A 14,863-nucleotide genomic window follows, 5' to 3' on the forward strand; every position below is an offset into this window, starting at 1 on the left:
TCCTCCCGCAGGTTCCCAGGCTTCGGAGGAGAGAGGGGGCCACTCCGCTTTGAACACGGAGCTGCTGAGAAGCAGGACTCAGAGCCCGGGAATGAAGGTGGAGGGAGCAAAGCCCCAGCGGTGCCCTCTGATGGCGGGTGACACCCGTTCCACATGCTCTCTCTGCTTTCTTAGTACCCGAGGCCCCGTGGCAGTAGGACTCTGTTCTGGAGACCTTTGTAACTTCAAGGGCAAGCACAGCTCCTGGCACGTTAGCAGGCGCTGGAGACTTCGAGGAGACGAACGGGTGATGGACGGAGGATAATGCATGGACGGATGGACAGACGGATGATGGGGGATGGGGGATGGATGGATGGATGGAAAAATGAGCAGGGTTCTGGGATGTAAGGACTAGATTTGGGGTCCTGCCCAAGTCCCCACGGTAGCAGGCTGTTCAACAGTGTGCTTAAAAGGGCCAAGCTTTGAAGGACCCCAGGTCAGAATTATACTATAGCCTATAAGTTTTAACATTCTTTTTATGACCAGCTTATGCTAACTGAGAAACTGTAGCTAGCTGACCATAGATAAGGGAGTCAGCAAGCAGCATAACAGGATAACGAATAGCGAAAATCTGTGTTTAACCCAGCTGTTTCTGGCTTCTGTATAATAATGCTTCTAATGCTTTGCTAAGAAATGAAAAATTGCTTAAACCCTCAACTCTAAGGAGCAAGAGGCTGGCTGAGGACAAAGCAAAAGCTGGCGCCTTGCACCCCCCCCTTCACCCGCTCCCCTCCATATGTGTAGCATTATAAATAGTTAACTTGCAGAAATCACAGTCCTGCAGGGTAGGAGTCTCCCTTGGTTTGAGATTTACAACAAAGAAGTTACCTTACGTTTGATAGCAGGAATGTAACATTTCACCAGGAGAGACTCCCAATTGTCTTTATGTTAGGACCTCATTAAAGGGAAAATGGCCTTGGCTTGATAGTAACCAGGCCTTCAATATCCTGATAGTGCTTTCATTCACATGCGTGGGCTAATCGGCCAGTTCTGCTTCTGTAAGATTGCTTTGTCTGCTTTCGCACGTGGGTCCCCTGATCCACTCCACTGACGCCAAGTATGCCTGTTCAAACTATCAATCAGTCAGCTCAGCCCCTCCCGAAACTTGTTTGTCCATAAAAATCCTGCACCACCCCAGCCTGGTGTGCTCAGCTAGCAGGAGCTGCTGACCACCCGCAGGCGCGCGCTGACCACCCGCAGGCGCCTGCGTAACAATAAAGAACCTCTTGCTGATTGCATCCAGTGGCAGTGTTGGATTCTTGGGTAAGGGGATCCGCGGGTCTTTCAGCTTAAATGTGCAGAGCTTAGGAAGGAGCCAAGCAGTCCTACACGAGCCGCCCACCCAGGACTCCTGGGCCAACGCTATACATTTGGGAGTCGTAGGTGTGGACAGACAGGTGCAGAGCTTGGGAGAAGAGTGACCAAGGGCGAAAGGGGAAGCTCTGCTTCACCCTTCCCCCAAAATCAGGCCAATGGGCCCCAGCCAGGTTTATGGTTCTTGGGAGAGTCTGACCTGGGGGCCTGGCTCTGCCCTTTTGATGGGGCTCCGGATGGCCCCATTACACCTGTCCTTGTACTGGCAGCTTTCTTCTGGCTGAATCATAGCGCGGGGCTGCGACTGCATTTCCGTCTTACAAAGGACATAAAACCGGAGCTTTGAGAACATGCCTGTCAAGCTGTGGCCTGACTTTACAAGCTGTCAGAGCTGGGGAGAGGGGGCATAATTGCATGTCGCTGCTGGAGGGAGCCCCCTTGCTAGCTCTCGGTTCTCTGTGGGTGCCCGGGGAGCAGAAGGCCGAGGCGAAAGCAGAGCGCGGTGACTACGGCCCCTCTGGGCCAGGATCCCAGGCCAGGTGACCCCCAGTGATGGGCCGTGCGAGGGTGCTGCTCCTTCTTTCCTGTTGAGACCCTGATGCCCACCCCTTCCCTCCATCTCCTTTCCTGTCCACCTGGCCTAAAAGCATCTTTTTGGTAGGCAGAGGGGCTTTAGTTGGAATCAAATGAGCTTGAGCCCCAGGGCTCCCATCTGCACAGCCCCTGGGCATGCACAGGGCATCTGGGAGCCATAGAATGTTGTAAGCAGGGAGGGAAGAGCAGGGTACATTCTAGAGAGGACACTTTTAGACAAAGTGGAAACTTGAAAACTGAATACAGATGAGTCCATCAGGAGACCCACCTCAAAATATCCATAAGCCCTCACTGACCAATGGGCTACTTACAACCAGGCACAGTTGCCAGAAAGGGGAAAGTCCCCTGTGTTCCCAGACCGCCTCACCTCCCCCCTTTAAACACAGCCCCCGCCCGCTGCCTAATGACAGACAGCTTTCGGCTGTCCTGCCCCCGGGCCCTTACGGTGTATTCAGTACCCTCGCTCCTTTATTCTGACTTGGGTGAAACCTTTCACTGGCTCCCTCTGGATCATCGGACCCCCCATTTGGGGGCTCCCATCCGACCGAGGGAGACCCCATGCATTCTAGGTAGGCACTTCTGCGAGTTGCCTAAAGTGATTACAGAGGGAAGGCATCCCCACGTCCACGGCCACAGTAATTTCCTGTGATTTATTTGCCTTCTAAATAGGAACTCACATTTGCCCCTAATTCTGATTTAGTAATTCTGCAGGCTTTTCCTTCAAGAGCGCCCCCAATCTGTATAAACTTCAGTCCTATAAAACCTAGAAGGGGGTCAGGGTGGCCCTAAGTCCGATGCCCGGCCTATGGGGAGAGGGAAGCGTGGGTGCAGACCCACAGGGAGAAGGCCATGTGAAGGCAGAGGCGGGGGTTGGGTGACACAGCCACAAGCCAGGGAACGCCCGGGACCCCAGCGCATCCCAGAAGCTGGGAGAGGCCTGCGACACGCTGGCCCTGAGAGCCACCAGGGACTCCGCAGACACCTGGATTTCAGACTTCTGGCCTCCAGAACTGAGAAAACACACATTTCTGCTCCTTTAAGTCCACAGCTGAGAGCGAAGCTAGCCGCCGGGGTGGGTCCTTTTGACCCTCCGACCGCGGGGGGTAAAGGGCGGTCTGCCTGACGCCTGCTAACGACTGCACAGCCGTCGCACTAGCTAGCAGGGGACGGCTGGGCTCTAGGCTCGCGTCCACACAGCCTCCAGCCCTCCGTGCTTTGGCTCTGCCAGGAGCCGCACTGGTGGGAGAAGTTTGTTTTTTCTCTTTTTAATCAGAGCAAGCCCGGCTTGCTCACCCTTTCTCAGATGGTCGGCGAAGGGAGCAAACACGTTGCCTCATGACGTTCTCAGGAGGCCTGGGCATAGCTGTCTGACTCACTCGAGGGCTTTTAAAGATGAATTGGCTGGTGAGCCGGCTTCTCAGGAAGATTAGCCCTAAGTCATGGCTGTGCTTGTCGGGCTCTGCCGCTGCAGAACTGACTCATGGGGGCTGGGACTCGGGGAGACAGTCTGACGCAGCTCGGAGGGCCGCCCATGGGTGGGGGGCAGTTCTCCACCTGGTCACTTATTTCCATGGTGGTATAAGGTGTGGACTGTGGAAATAGGGATGTTCTCTCTGCAGGGACCCATCAGTGTATGCCCCTGTCTCCCTGCCTCTGTCTCTCTATGTCTGCACCCAGACACACACATGCGCACACACACACGTGCACGCACACACACATAATCCATGGGCACATGGTACATTGCATATCCTATAGACATAGTATAATGAGCGGGAATAACCCAGTGCCTTTCAGATTTTTAAAGCTGGAGAAACTTCTTTATTGTGAAACAGGACATACACAGAAGAATGTGCAAAAATGCATAAAAAAGCAGGGCTCCGGGAAAGATCACAAAGTAGAGAGAAGAAAATGTGACCCTCCCACAGAGGCTCATGCGGGAATCCATCCACAGAGCCTTCGGAGAGAAACACCTGCTATTTAGGGAGCTGTGCTTAGGTGGTAATTATGACCATGAAGTTGCCGCCACTGAAGATGGGTGGTAGGAAGGAGGAAAGGGTCGGGCAGGGGTGGGATGCTTGGGATGGGGAAGGGGCCTAAGCAGCCAGACTTGACCAACTCTGAGGTTTTCCCCGTGCCCACCCCCAGCCATCTGTCCATGGTGTTACATGTAGCAATACTATGTCCCTTTTCCTGGCTGTATAGTATTCCACTGCATGGATGTACCCCTGTGTATCCGTTCTATTAATGCACTTCTGGGTGGCTGGAGGTTTTGCACTATTACAGATAGACGGCTGTGAGCATTCTGGCCTTCCGGTCTATCCTCGTCTTACTGGGGACCGCATGAAGGCCAACGCATTTCTTCTTTTTCCCTTTCTTCTTTCCTCGCCACCCCCCCTTCTCTCTTTCTCCTGCTTTCTCTCTCTTTCCCCCTCCCCCAAGTCCAGGAGCCCAGGCTGGCTACCAGGATGAGGACCTGTCTGCTCTGGATGGGGCCCTCCGCCACGACTGTGTTTGACCTTGTGAATGCCCTTGATGTGACCCCTGCTCACTGTCTCCACTTCACCCTAGGGAGTGCACACTTTATACCCAACTTCTAGCCCCCGCTACCAGATTGCTCACCCCCTCCCCTAAGAAGGCATGTGCTGGATGAGATTTGCAGGGAGCAGCCTATGATTGGGGGGTCCTTAAAGGGCTGAGTCTTTGCTTGGGCAGGTCCTTGTCTGGGTGACCGACCCCTCACTCTTTACCCGTGAGTCCCCTCTCTTGTGCTCCCAGCGCCCTGAGATTTGTATCTTGACTCTTGGTCTGGACTCCGTGTGCGGAAGAATGGCATGTCAATGTCTCGAGCTTTCTGGATGGTGTTTTGTTCTTTTTCTCTCGAAAATGAATATGCTCCCTGACTGGACAGTCGTAGTCCTGGAAGCACTTCTACAGACGCGCCTCAAGTTAAATGGGCGAGAATATTCACCCCAGAGCTGATCAGAAGCTCACAGCACTAAAAGTCGTCTGAACATCCATAGGCAAGAGAGCAGTGGCGTGTACGTCCAGTAGAATATCCAAGAGCCATTGCATATCCGGGGATGATGCCCGCGAATATAGGTAAGTGGAAAAGCAAGTTTTAGGCAGTGTGTCTGGGACAGCACTGCATTGAGAAAACCCCAGACCCGGACATGTGCGAGTGCTGTGCACACGGGGAGAACCCTGGTGGCAGGTCAGCCGTGTTCACATTGCCCTGAGGAAGCAGGATGGTGGCCGGGGGACCTCTCATATGGTCCACAGTGCTCCAGCTTGGTGTGAAGCCTGCAATTACTTTTGTAATTAGGAAAAAGAATAATACAGTTTTAAAAAGATTTTATTTATTTATTTGACAGAGAAAGAGCACAAACAGGGAGCAGCAGGTAGAGGGAGAAGCAGGCTCCCCTAAGACTCGATCCGAGGACCCCTGGGTCATGACCTGAGCTAAAGGCAGGTGCTTAACTGATTGAGCCACCCAGGCACCCAATAATACATTTTTTTAAATGAACAAATAAGACAAGCTGTCAAAACTCAGAGAAGGTACAATACCAAGAATGAGCCATCTCTGAAGACCGTCTGGTCTCCATCAAGGCCACGCAGATTTGCTATTACAAAGCCAAAGCAGCCCTGGGCAGTATGTGCGTGAATAAGCAGGTGTGTTCTGATAAAACTTTGTTTATCAAGGCAGGCCAGATGGAGGAAAAAGCTTGGAAGGGAGCCCAGGATGAGCCCGCAAAGCCAGAGAGGAGTGTGATTCTGTTCTTGCCTTCACACGTGTCTTGTACCAGCATGGACATGAATTCTCAAGACTGATTTATTGTCAGCTCAATGGTCCGCGGTCGGACCCCCAAGAGCAGAGGTCACTGACAGCTGGAGACACGGGGAGAGCAGGAGCTGACCTTGAAGCTGGAAGCTTGAAGCTTGAAGCTGACCTTGAAGCTTGAAGCTCGGGCAGGACGCTGCCAGCCTGGGCCTTCTCCTTCTGCACGCGTAGCCCTGGCTCCTGGGTCCGCACACATCCCTCACTTGGTGCCTGCCATTCTTTCTCTGAGGAACCGGCAGATGTGGCTGTGAAGGTCCGCTAGAACAGCCGTGGCTCTCATTTAGCAAGAAAGATGAAGAAGAGAAATTACACGAGAGGCTTTTGGGTAAAAGGGAGGTCGTGGGCGGGGGCAGGAAGGCGGATGGTGGGTGCTCCAGCCCCGAGCTACAGCTCTGCGCCCCAGCACGACTGGGACCCAACAGACCTGGCCACGAAGAAATCGAGTAACTTCTTTCAAGACACGACAGCTTCAAAACTGCTGAAAGCTGGAGCTGACAGACACAGCCCGTGCGCCTGGCCCCTACGTTTCCCAACTTTGAGCCCCGAGCCCTGCGAGACTGTGTGTGAGCAAAATCTGCCCGTCTCTGTCTCCTTCCTCTTCCTCTCCTGGCGGCTCTGCCCAAGTCCACGTGCGTGCTACACCAGCTGTGACTTACGATGTACATGTGCGTGTCACCACCCCACGGGCGGACCTGACTCAGCACCCGCGCCTGCCGAGCTACAAGGAAGACCAGAGGGATTTTCCCCGGCCCTGACTCAGGCTCGACAGGCAGGGAAGGGCCACTCGGAAGGGAGCCCGTGGTGGAGGGCTCATTGTCACCCGTGTCAACCCAGCCCGCGAGTGCCGTCTCTTGCACGGCTACCTTCTGAGAGCGCTGAACCCGGGGTGTCAAGGCCACTCCAGGTAGGTAGAGTGGACGGCAGCCCCCGGTGGAGCATATCACTCCACACGGTGCTCGGATGGCGGTGATGGTGGTGGTGGTGGTGATGGTGGTGATGATTATGGTGACATATGATGGCCCACAGTCCTGGCCCTGGGATAAATGCAAGAGTCTGGGCCACAGTGGGAGTTTTTGCTACCATATGGGGAAAATCAGTTGGCGCAGAAGGCCAGCCAGTAATGTTCAGGAGAAATTCCTCGCTCTGAATGTCCTCGTGTACTTGTGAAAACAGCTTCAGCCCCAGAGCCTTCAAGGTGGTGTGTCTGGGCTGTGGATTTCTAAGAGTGTCTCTGGGTAAAGAGTCCAGTGGGGAGAGACAGGATGGGGTTGTACACATGGATTGATCACCAGAGGAGACCTGGGTCCAATCCCACCACCACTGGTCATCAGCTTTTGTGACCCAGGGACAAGGACAGCCACCTTCCCTGTGTTGTAAGGCTCCCAGGTACCCAGGGGGAACACCCCTAAGTGAAAGACCATTTTCAGAGTCTGATTTGGGCAATAACTAAAAAATCCTTTTCATAATCTCATGGTGAATTTTTAAAAAAGATTTTATTTATTTATTTGACAGAGAGAGATCACAAGTAGGCAGAGAGGCAGGCAGAGAGAGAGGGGGAAGCAGGCTCCCTGTTGAGCAGAGAGCCCGATGCGGGGCTCGATCCCAGGACCCTGAGATCATGACCTGAGCCGAAGGCAGAGGCTTAACCCACTGAGCCACCCAGGTGCCCCCATCATGGCAAATTTCTTAAAGGACTTTGGAAGCAGGGCTACGGGCAGTGATGAGGAAGCAGTCACTTTATGCCCTGTGTGCCGAAATTTCCCTCAGGTTAACCTTTCTTCATTGGCTTTGGTAAACACACACGCGGATATTTGAGTAGACAGACCACCAGTCTCAAGCTGCTTCCCCCACAACCCCATCTCCTCAGGTGGGCCCTACAGACATCACAAGCTCTAAAAGGAAGTAGAAAGGCCCCAAGATACTGGCAGAGTGAACCACCAGTAGCCTCAGTGCCCTGGAAGCTGGTGGTCAGGAAGTTCGGAGATTTGCCAGAGTGCCTAACCCAGAAACAGCAGCGCTGGGGCGCGAATGCCCAGCGCAGGCCCTTCCCATCACGTCACTTGCACTGATGTTTGCAGAAGCTCATGTCAGGGTCAGATTCAACCCTCTACCCTTCCCCTTGGTTTCCCCCACAGAAGGACAGAGAAGGTGGAGCCTTCCCACTGGCAGGACAGGTGTGAACTCCAGCAGGAAGGCAGGGGGCAGGTCTCCTTGCTCCGATGTCGCTCTGCCCACCCTGTTCTGGAATATGTGCCGAGTTGGGGTCACCAGCAAAGAGCAGATACGAGCCATCTTAGCGCTGACATAGCTGGTGGATTTCCTAGGACCTCCCTCTAGAGCAAAGCTCCTGGAGTGCTGCCCACGCCCCTGGTTGGCCTTGTGTTAGGGAGCACAGGGGAGCCAGCCGGATAGGCTGGAGAGAGACGTTCTTCTGACTTGGAAACTGCCATGCTTACAGCACCGCCCTCCCAAGTTCCCAGAGGAGCAGTGAACTTGGGCTTCGCAGGTGTGCTGGAGACACTAGCCCCTCAAAGGCGTGTGTGCAACCACCCTTGTCCTCTGTGCCAGCAGTGAAGGCTCAGATGCAGGCTGAGGACTCGGGTCACCTGGTGGGGCAGGTGGGGTAGACCCCAGGACCTTCACGGATGTCTAGACGGGGAGAGAGTTGAGGCTCGGTGATCATGGCAGCATCCACAGGGGAACCAGTGGGTGTGCTTTCTGGTCGGGAATGGCCTCCATTAATTCGTGTGTTGGCTCATGCATTCATTCATTCATTCATTCATTGACTCATTCATTTTCCCTCTGCCTGGAGTAGTCTCCTCCTGGACAGCCACATTCTCCCTCCCACACATTTTGGGTTTCCTCTCAGATGTTCTCTCTAAAAGATGCCTTTGCCGTGGCTGTCCTGAATTGGCCCCTGCCTGTCCTTGGCCTGTGACGCCAGCCCACAGTTAACATCCCACGAGGGGGTGGGCAGATGGCCAGAGAGAGAGGAGACCCGCTTCTCTGTTGTCGGGCCGTGGGGGTCCACGCCTCTCCGTCCCTCCCTCAGGTGGGCAGGTGGGCGATGCTGGCTCCAGAACCGTTCGCCCTGTGTCACTAGCAACCCCAGCCTCGCTCTTCAGCACGGGCGCCGGCAGCTTTCCACCCCAGCTCTCGGGGCTCCCTGCGCCCCTCATTGTCTGTGCTTATTGTCCGTGTGTCCGGGAGAGTACCCCCTCTGTGGGGGCGGTGCCTGTGTCACCGGCCCCTGGAATGATGCCTGGCACCCTGTGTGCTCTATTAAAAAAATAAAAAAAAAAATGATTGTGCTTCTTTACCACATGAAGTAGAAAGATCTGGAACATTTTTCCGTAAGTGTGTCCAAGTGAACCTCATTCTTTGGGGAGTTGTGTCCTAGTCCATGGTGTAGATGTGCCATAATTTATGCTGATAAATTTTATCTTTGCTGATAAAAATGTGGGCCATTTTCAGGTTTGGCTCTTATACGTGTGTTGCAATAAATACCGGCCATGCATACTTTTGTGTCCTTAGGTAAGTGACAGACACACTTCAGGAGCTGGGTCAATGCGTATGAAAGGTTTCCATCTTGTTAGACTTGGCCCAGTGGCTCTTCTGAAGGCTACTCGGGGTTACGCTCCCTCCAAGGGTGCTCGAGAGTGGGACTGCGCTCACACATGCACCAGGAATGCTTCCGAACCTTCAGTTACAAGGCTCCCAGCTCGCTGTCTTAGAAAGAGTTTGATATCGGGGCACCTGGGTGGCTCAGTGGGTTAAGCCGCTGCCTTCGGCTCAGGTCATGATCTCAGGGTCCTGGGATTGAGTCCCGCATCGGGCTCTCTGCTCAGCGGGGAGCCTGCTTCCTCCTCTCTCTCTGCCTGCCTCTCTGCCTACTTATGATCTCTCTCTGTCAAATAAATAAATAAAATCTTTAAAAAAAAAAAAAAAGAAAGAGTTTGACCTCGTGGTGCCGTCTGAATGGTGCGCGTTCGTTCTGATGTTTCTAGCTCTCGTGTGCGCCCCTGCACGTGTGTATGTCTATGCGTGCGTGTGTGCGTGTATGTGGTGTGTGCACATGTGCTTGTATGTTTTTGTGTGTTGTGGCACACACACATTGGATTTTCTCAATGACCACTAAATTTTCTGCCACCACGACCTTGTTAGCTGCTTACATCGGTTTCAGAATCGCAATCGCAATGGCATCTGGTCCCAATGTACAAATGAAGGCTTTCTAGCTTACCGAGCAGGGTACACCCAAGTCAAGGATGCAGACCCAAGAGGGAGGCTCCCCGCCCACAGCCTGCCCGGCACTGTCACCTCGAGGACAGTCCTACCCCTGGGGGTGGGCTGATCGTGGGGTTCTCTCTTTGCAGAAACCCTAGCCCTTTACTAGCAAGGAGGATAGTAAAAAAAAACAAACGAAAACCACAGTGTAGACTTTCTCATTACAAGTTAATTTTTATTATATTTTGGGGCAAACTCGTATGTGTTTAGGATCATCAAAGTAGTAGGTTGGGGGTTACACGGAGATCTTTGTTTAGAAAGAAATGTAACCGTTTGAACAAACGAAACTCAAAAGAGGGATGGGGAGTCCAGGGGCTCACAAGAGCCAGCCAGGGGGCCGTGGGCTTCTGGAATTATCCTGCCTGACCACAGAACAACTCGAAAGGGAAACTGAGGCAGGACCCTGGAACACACTGTCGGGGTGGGAAAATGCTGTCAGAGGTCAGCAGGGGTCGTTCGAGCCCCCAGAGCTGACCTGCGAGCTCAGCGCCTTGGTCTGCAGGAGTCACAGCAGACGGTTCCTGAAGGCTGGGAGGCGGGGTCCCGTGGGACACTCATCGGCCGCGCTGCCCTGCCTGGACACATGGGCTGTTTCCACTCCTCATGACCTCGAATAACATATGAGCTCTTAGAGTTCTCCAGGCCCAGAAAATTCTCTCTGCTCACTGGGGAGCAGGACTTTGGGCTCCTAATCTAATGCTCATCCTAGCTCATAGACAGATGCAAGTCCGTTGAGGGATTCTTTCAGTGTTTCCCACGGGCAAGCTGCCCACCGCACGGGAGGGGGGCCCTGCGGCTGCGTGAGGCTGGGGCTGGCTCTTCTCTGTCGGGTCTGAAGGCCCATGCAGGCTTCTCATCTGTTAACCAGAGCCTTTGCTTTTCTCTTCAATGAGCAACACAAAATACACAATTGGCATTCTGAGCTAGATTTTTAAAAAAGATTTTATTTATTTATTTGACAGAGAGAGAGAACACAGGCAGGGAGCCCGATGTGGGACTCGATCCCAGGACCTCGGGATCATGACCTGAGGACAAGGCAGACAGACGCCTCACGACTGAGCCACCCAGGTGCCCCACGTATGTATCTCTTGATCTGATCACCTGACTTCTGGAACCCACCCCCCGGCCCTCCTTGCGTGTGCACAAAGGGAGAGTAGGTACCAGATCCGCCGTTGCAGCGTTTTAAATAATGATGAAAGGTTGAAATAAACCCCCATATGCATTAGAACAGAAAAGCTAGTATGTACATTTACAGAATTTCCCCGCAATGGAAGACCCCTTCTCTGTGAGAAAAGAATACGGCGGCTCTCTGGGTACGATAGGCAGAATAATGGGCCCCTCGAAATGTCCACGCCCTGATTCCTGGGCCCTGGGACTGCATCCCTTCGCACAGCAAGGGGACTGTGCACGTGTGATTAGATTGGGGACCTGGAGACGAGATGATCCCAGCTGACCCTGGAGGACCCAGTGCCGTCGCAAGGGTCCTGGACTGATGCTTGAGGCAGAGGGAGGGGGAAAAGGACCCAGAAGCAGGTCTGAATAAAGCGGCTCCCGCCGTGAAGATGCTGTATGCTGGGAATGGCAAGGAAATGCGTGCTTCTGTGGGGCTTCCAGAAGGAACCTGCCCTGCAGATGTAGTGTAGTTCCAGCCTCCAGAACTGTAAGGTGGTAAGTTTGTATCATTTTCAGCCGCTAAGTGGTAGTTGGTTACAGGGGCCAGAGCAAACTGATACAGGAAAGAATGAAACATTGTTTTTGTTTTGTTTTGTTTTGCTTTTTAGGATTATTTATTTAGTTATTTGAAAGAGAGACCGAGAGAGCACAGCGGGAGAGGGAGAAGCAGGCTCCCCGCTGAGAAGAGATTCCCGACCCTGGACTTGATCCCAGGACCCTGAGATCATGACCGGAGCCAAAGGCAGATGCTCAACCGACTGAGCCACCCGGGTGTCCCAAAACATTGTTCATTTTAAAAAAGAAATGAAAGAAAGAAGAGAAGGCAGAGAAGAAGGAGAGAGAGAGAAGGCGGGGGTGGGGGAGGAAGGGAGGGAGAGACTAGACGGGGAGAGACACAGCAGGTGCCGAGCGCGGGGAGAGAGGATCGGGTCGCTGGGCAGCATCCAGACTCGGGATCGTTCGCTGAGGGCCCGGGCTGGCCGGGGACGGTAACTTAACCTCCCTGTTGCCTGGGCGCCTGGGTTCTTCATCTGTAAAACGGGGTCAATAATTTATTTGCCACTCGATGCTGTCACGGAGGCTGAGCTCGTGATCCATGACAGTTCGTACAGCCAGGCCCGGGGAACGAGAGTTTGCTGTGAACGCTGGCTCGCCGGCGCGCAGCGGCTGGCGGTCTCCATGGCGAGAAGAGAGGGGAAGTAGGATGTCTGCCTTTCGTTTGCTTCTATTTTCCCAAAGACATGCTTGAAGGGTACGCTCGAGAAAGTAATGGGTTGTTTTCATGAGGGCTGAGGGCCGAAGGAGCGGGGCGGAGGGATTTTTCCTGCATATGACGTAGTGTGGGATATAGGCTCCCGGGTGTTGCACGACATGCGTGAATTCGAATCTGTGTCTAAGCCATGCGTACGTGTTCCCTTTGCAAATAAACACACGCAGATGCACGAGTATTTTTAAGGCCTTCTAGAACATCTCTGCGGGAGGGAGCCAGCCCTCCAGGTCAGACCCAGGCATTCCCGGGTGAAGGGGACCCCTCCTGACGCTGGCCTGGCCGTACCTGGGAAGCGTGAGCTGAAGGCAGCCTCTCTGCAGACACTCCCCCGAGGTGTTTCTATTCTAGCTTTATAACTTAAAGGGAATTGTCCTGGTTCATATACTGTGGTTCAAATTCTTTTAGGGCAGGTGACTGACAGTCTATTTTATTTTATTCTATTTTTTTATTTTTTAAGATTTTATTTATTTGTTTGATGGAGAGAGAGAGAGAGCACAAGCAGGGAGAGCAGCAGAGGGAGAAGCAGGCTCCCCGCTGAGCAGGGAGCCCGATGTGGGGCCGATCCCAGGACCCTGAGATCATAACCTGAGCCGGAGGCAAACACCTAATGACTGAGCCACCCAGGCGCCCCGACAGATACTCTATTATAAATAAATAAATGTGCAAATACTAATAACTTTTATCTCTCGAGCTCCTATTAACAGCCAGACTGCATGAGCTGTTTTACATTCACACTCTAATCGCCCTGACAACCCTAACCTTGCTATTCATACACCCATTTGGCAGAGGGGGAAACTGAGGCCCAGCCAGGCTGAGTCACAGCCCTGAGTGGCAGAGCTGGTGAGCAGAGAGCTGGGCTTCACAGCAGGGTCTGCCTGACTCCAATGCCCACCCCCGTCCTCCTGCAGCTCGGGGCCTGGCTGGAGAGGGGTAGCTGCCCTCAAACACCAGACCCCGGACCACAGCCCAAGCCCCACCCTGCCCCGAAACAAGGTGACTGCTCATCACACCCAGAGGGCAGGTCCGGAGGAGTGTCAGAATATCGTGTCCATAAGTGCGTGGTATTATTTCCCCGTGCTGTGCTCAGCTTCGCAAGGAGGAAGTGCCCGCACGCACGGTCCCGCGGGGACTGGGAGAAGCTGGACTCTTCCCCGTTGGGGTCTCTCTTGTCCTCTGCCAAGACAGCGTCTTTTTTCCCTGTGTGGCTCCTTCTCCTGTGCGGGGCCTCAACGCACAACGCACACGGGTGTGTCCCCCCAACCCGCCGAGGGGAGGGCGATGCTTCTGGCTGCTCGTCCTTCCAGACTCCTGCCGCCGCTCCCAACACTGTCACTCGCCCGTTGTCTCTCTTGCCGGACGGTGCGTTCCGGAGGCGGTGACCATGTCTCCAGCACAGACTCTGACCCATCCAGCCCTGAGCAGGCCACCTGGTCGGCAAGACCGTCACCAGACCCCACAATCACACGGCGCGTCGGAACTCAGTCCGGTGTCTCCCGCGACGCCATTTCCAGTCCATTAGGCCGTCCCGGGATCGCCTGACCTCAGAGGCCCCGCGGCTCCTCACCCCACCTTCGCACACCTGCTGGCGGCGTCTGTATCCACTGGGACCCCATCTTCTTGGGATTTCTCTTATCCCATGACTTTTCCCCCTTATGTTATCACTCATGAGACAGAGCTGAAACTTAGAAGATTTTGTTTTAGTCTTATTTTTAAAGATCTTATGTATGTATTTGAGACAGGGGGAGTGAGCGAGAGAGATCACGAGCAGGGGGGAAGTGTAGAGGGAAAAGCAGACTCCCCACTGAGCAGAGAGCCTGATGCGGGACTCGATCCCACGACCCTGGGATCATGACCTGAGTGGAGGGCAAACGCTCAACCAAATCACAAAATTTTAAGAAAAATAATAAACTTTGTTTTAAACTTATTTTTTCTTTATCAAAGTAATTTAAATAAATAAAAAATCTATTTCTTTAAATAAATAGTTTTTCTACAGACCACACGATTCCTCTTATTTCCTTATCTGAGGATCTTATATATAAAATAAATAATAATATTATATTATATTATATTAATGATAATATAAATTTACCATCAGCAGCAAGGACCCACAGGAGTCGCCAAGGTACGAGGTCCGGCAGGAAACGCTAAGCCCTCTGCTGGGTGCACACGGCACCTTTGTCCCTTTCTCTTCCCACAGGCACATCTTCACATTTATAGGCTTTCTAACAATATTACCTCTGTTGTCGGGTGTAGCGCTCTTCAGACTCTCAATACTGATTTTGGAGCATTTTCCAGAACGTCCAGGGGTAGTTCTTTCAAGGCGTGTTTACGAGAACATATGACGCAAAGTT

This window comes from Mustela putorius, unplaced genomic scaffold, assembly GCF_011764305.1.
Source record: "Mustela putorius furo isolate JIRA1106 unplaced genomic scaffold, ASM1176430v1.1 tig00000765_pilon_pilon_pilon, whole genome shotgun sequence".
NCBI classification, from domain to species: domain Eukaryota; kingdom Metazoa; phylum Chordata; class Mammalia; order Carnivora; family Mustelidae; genus Mustela; species Mustela putorius.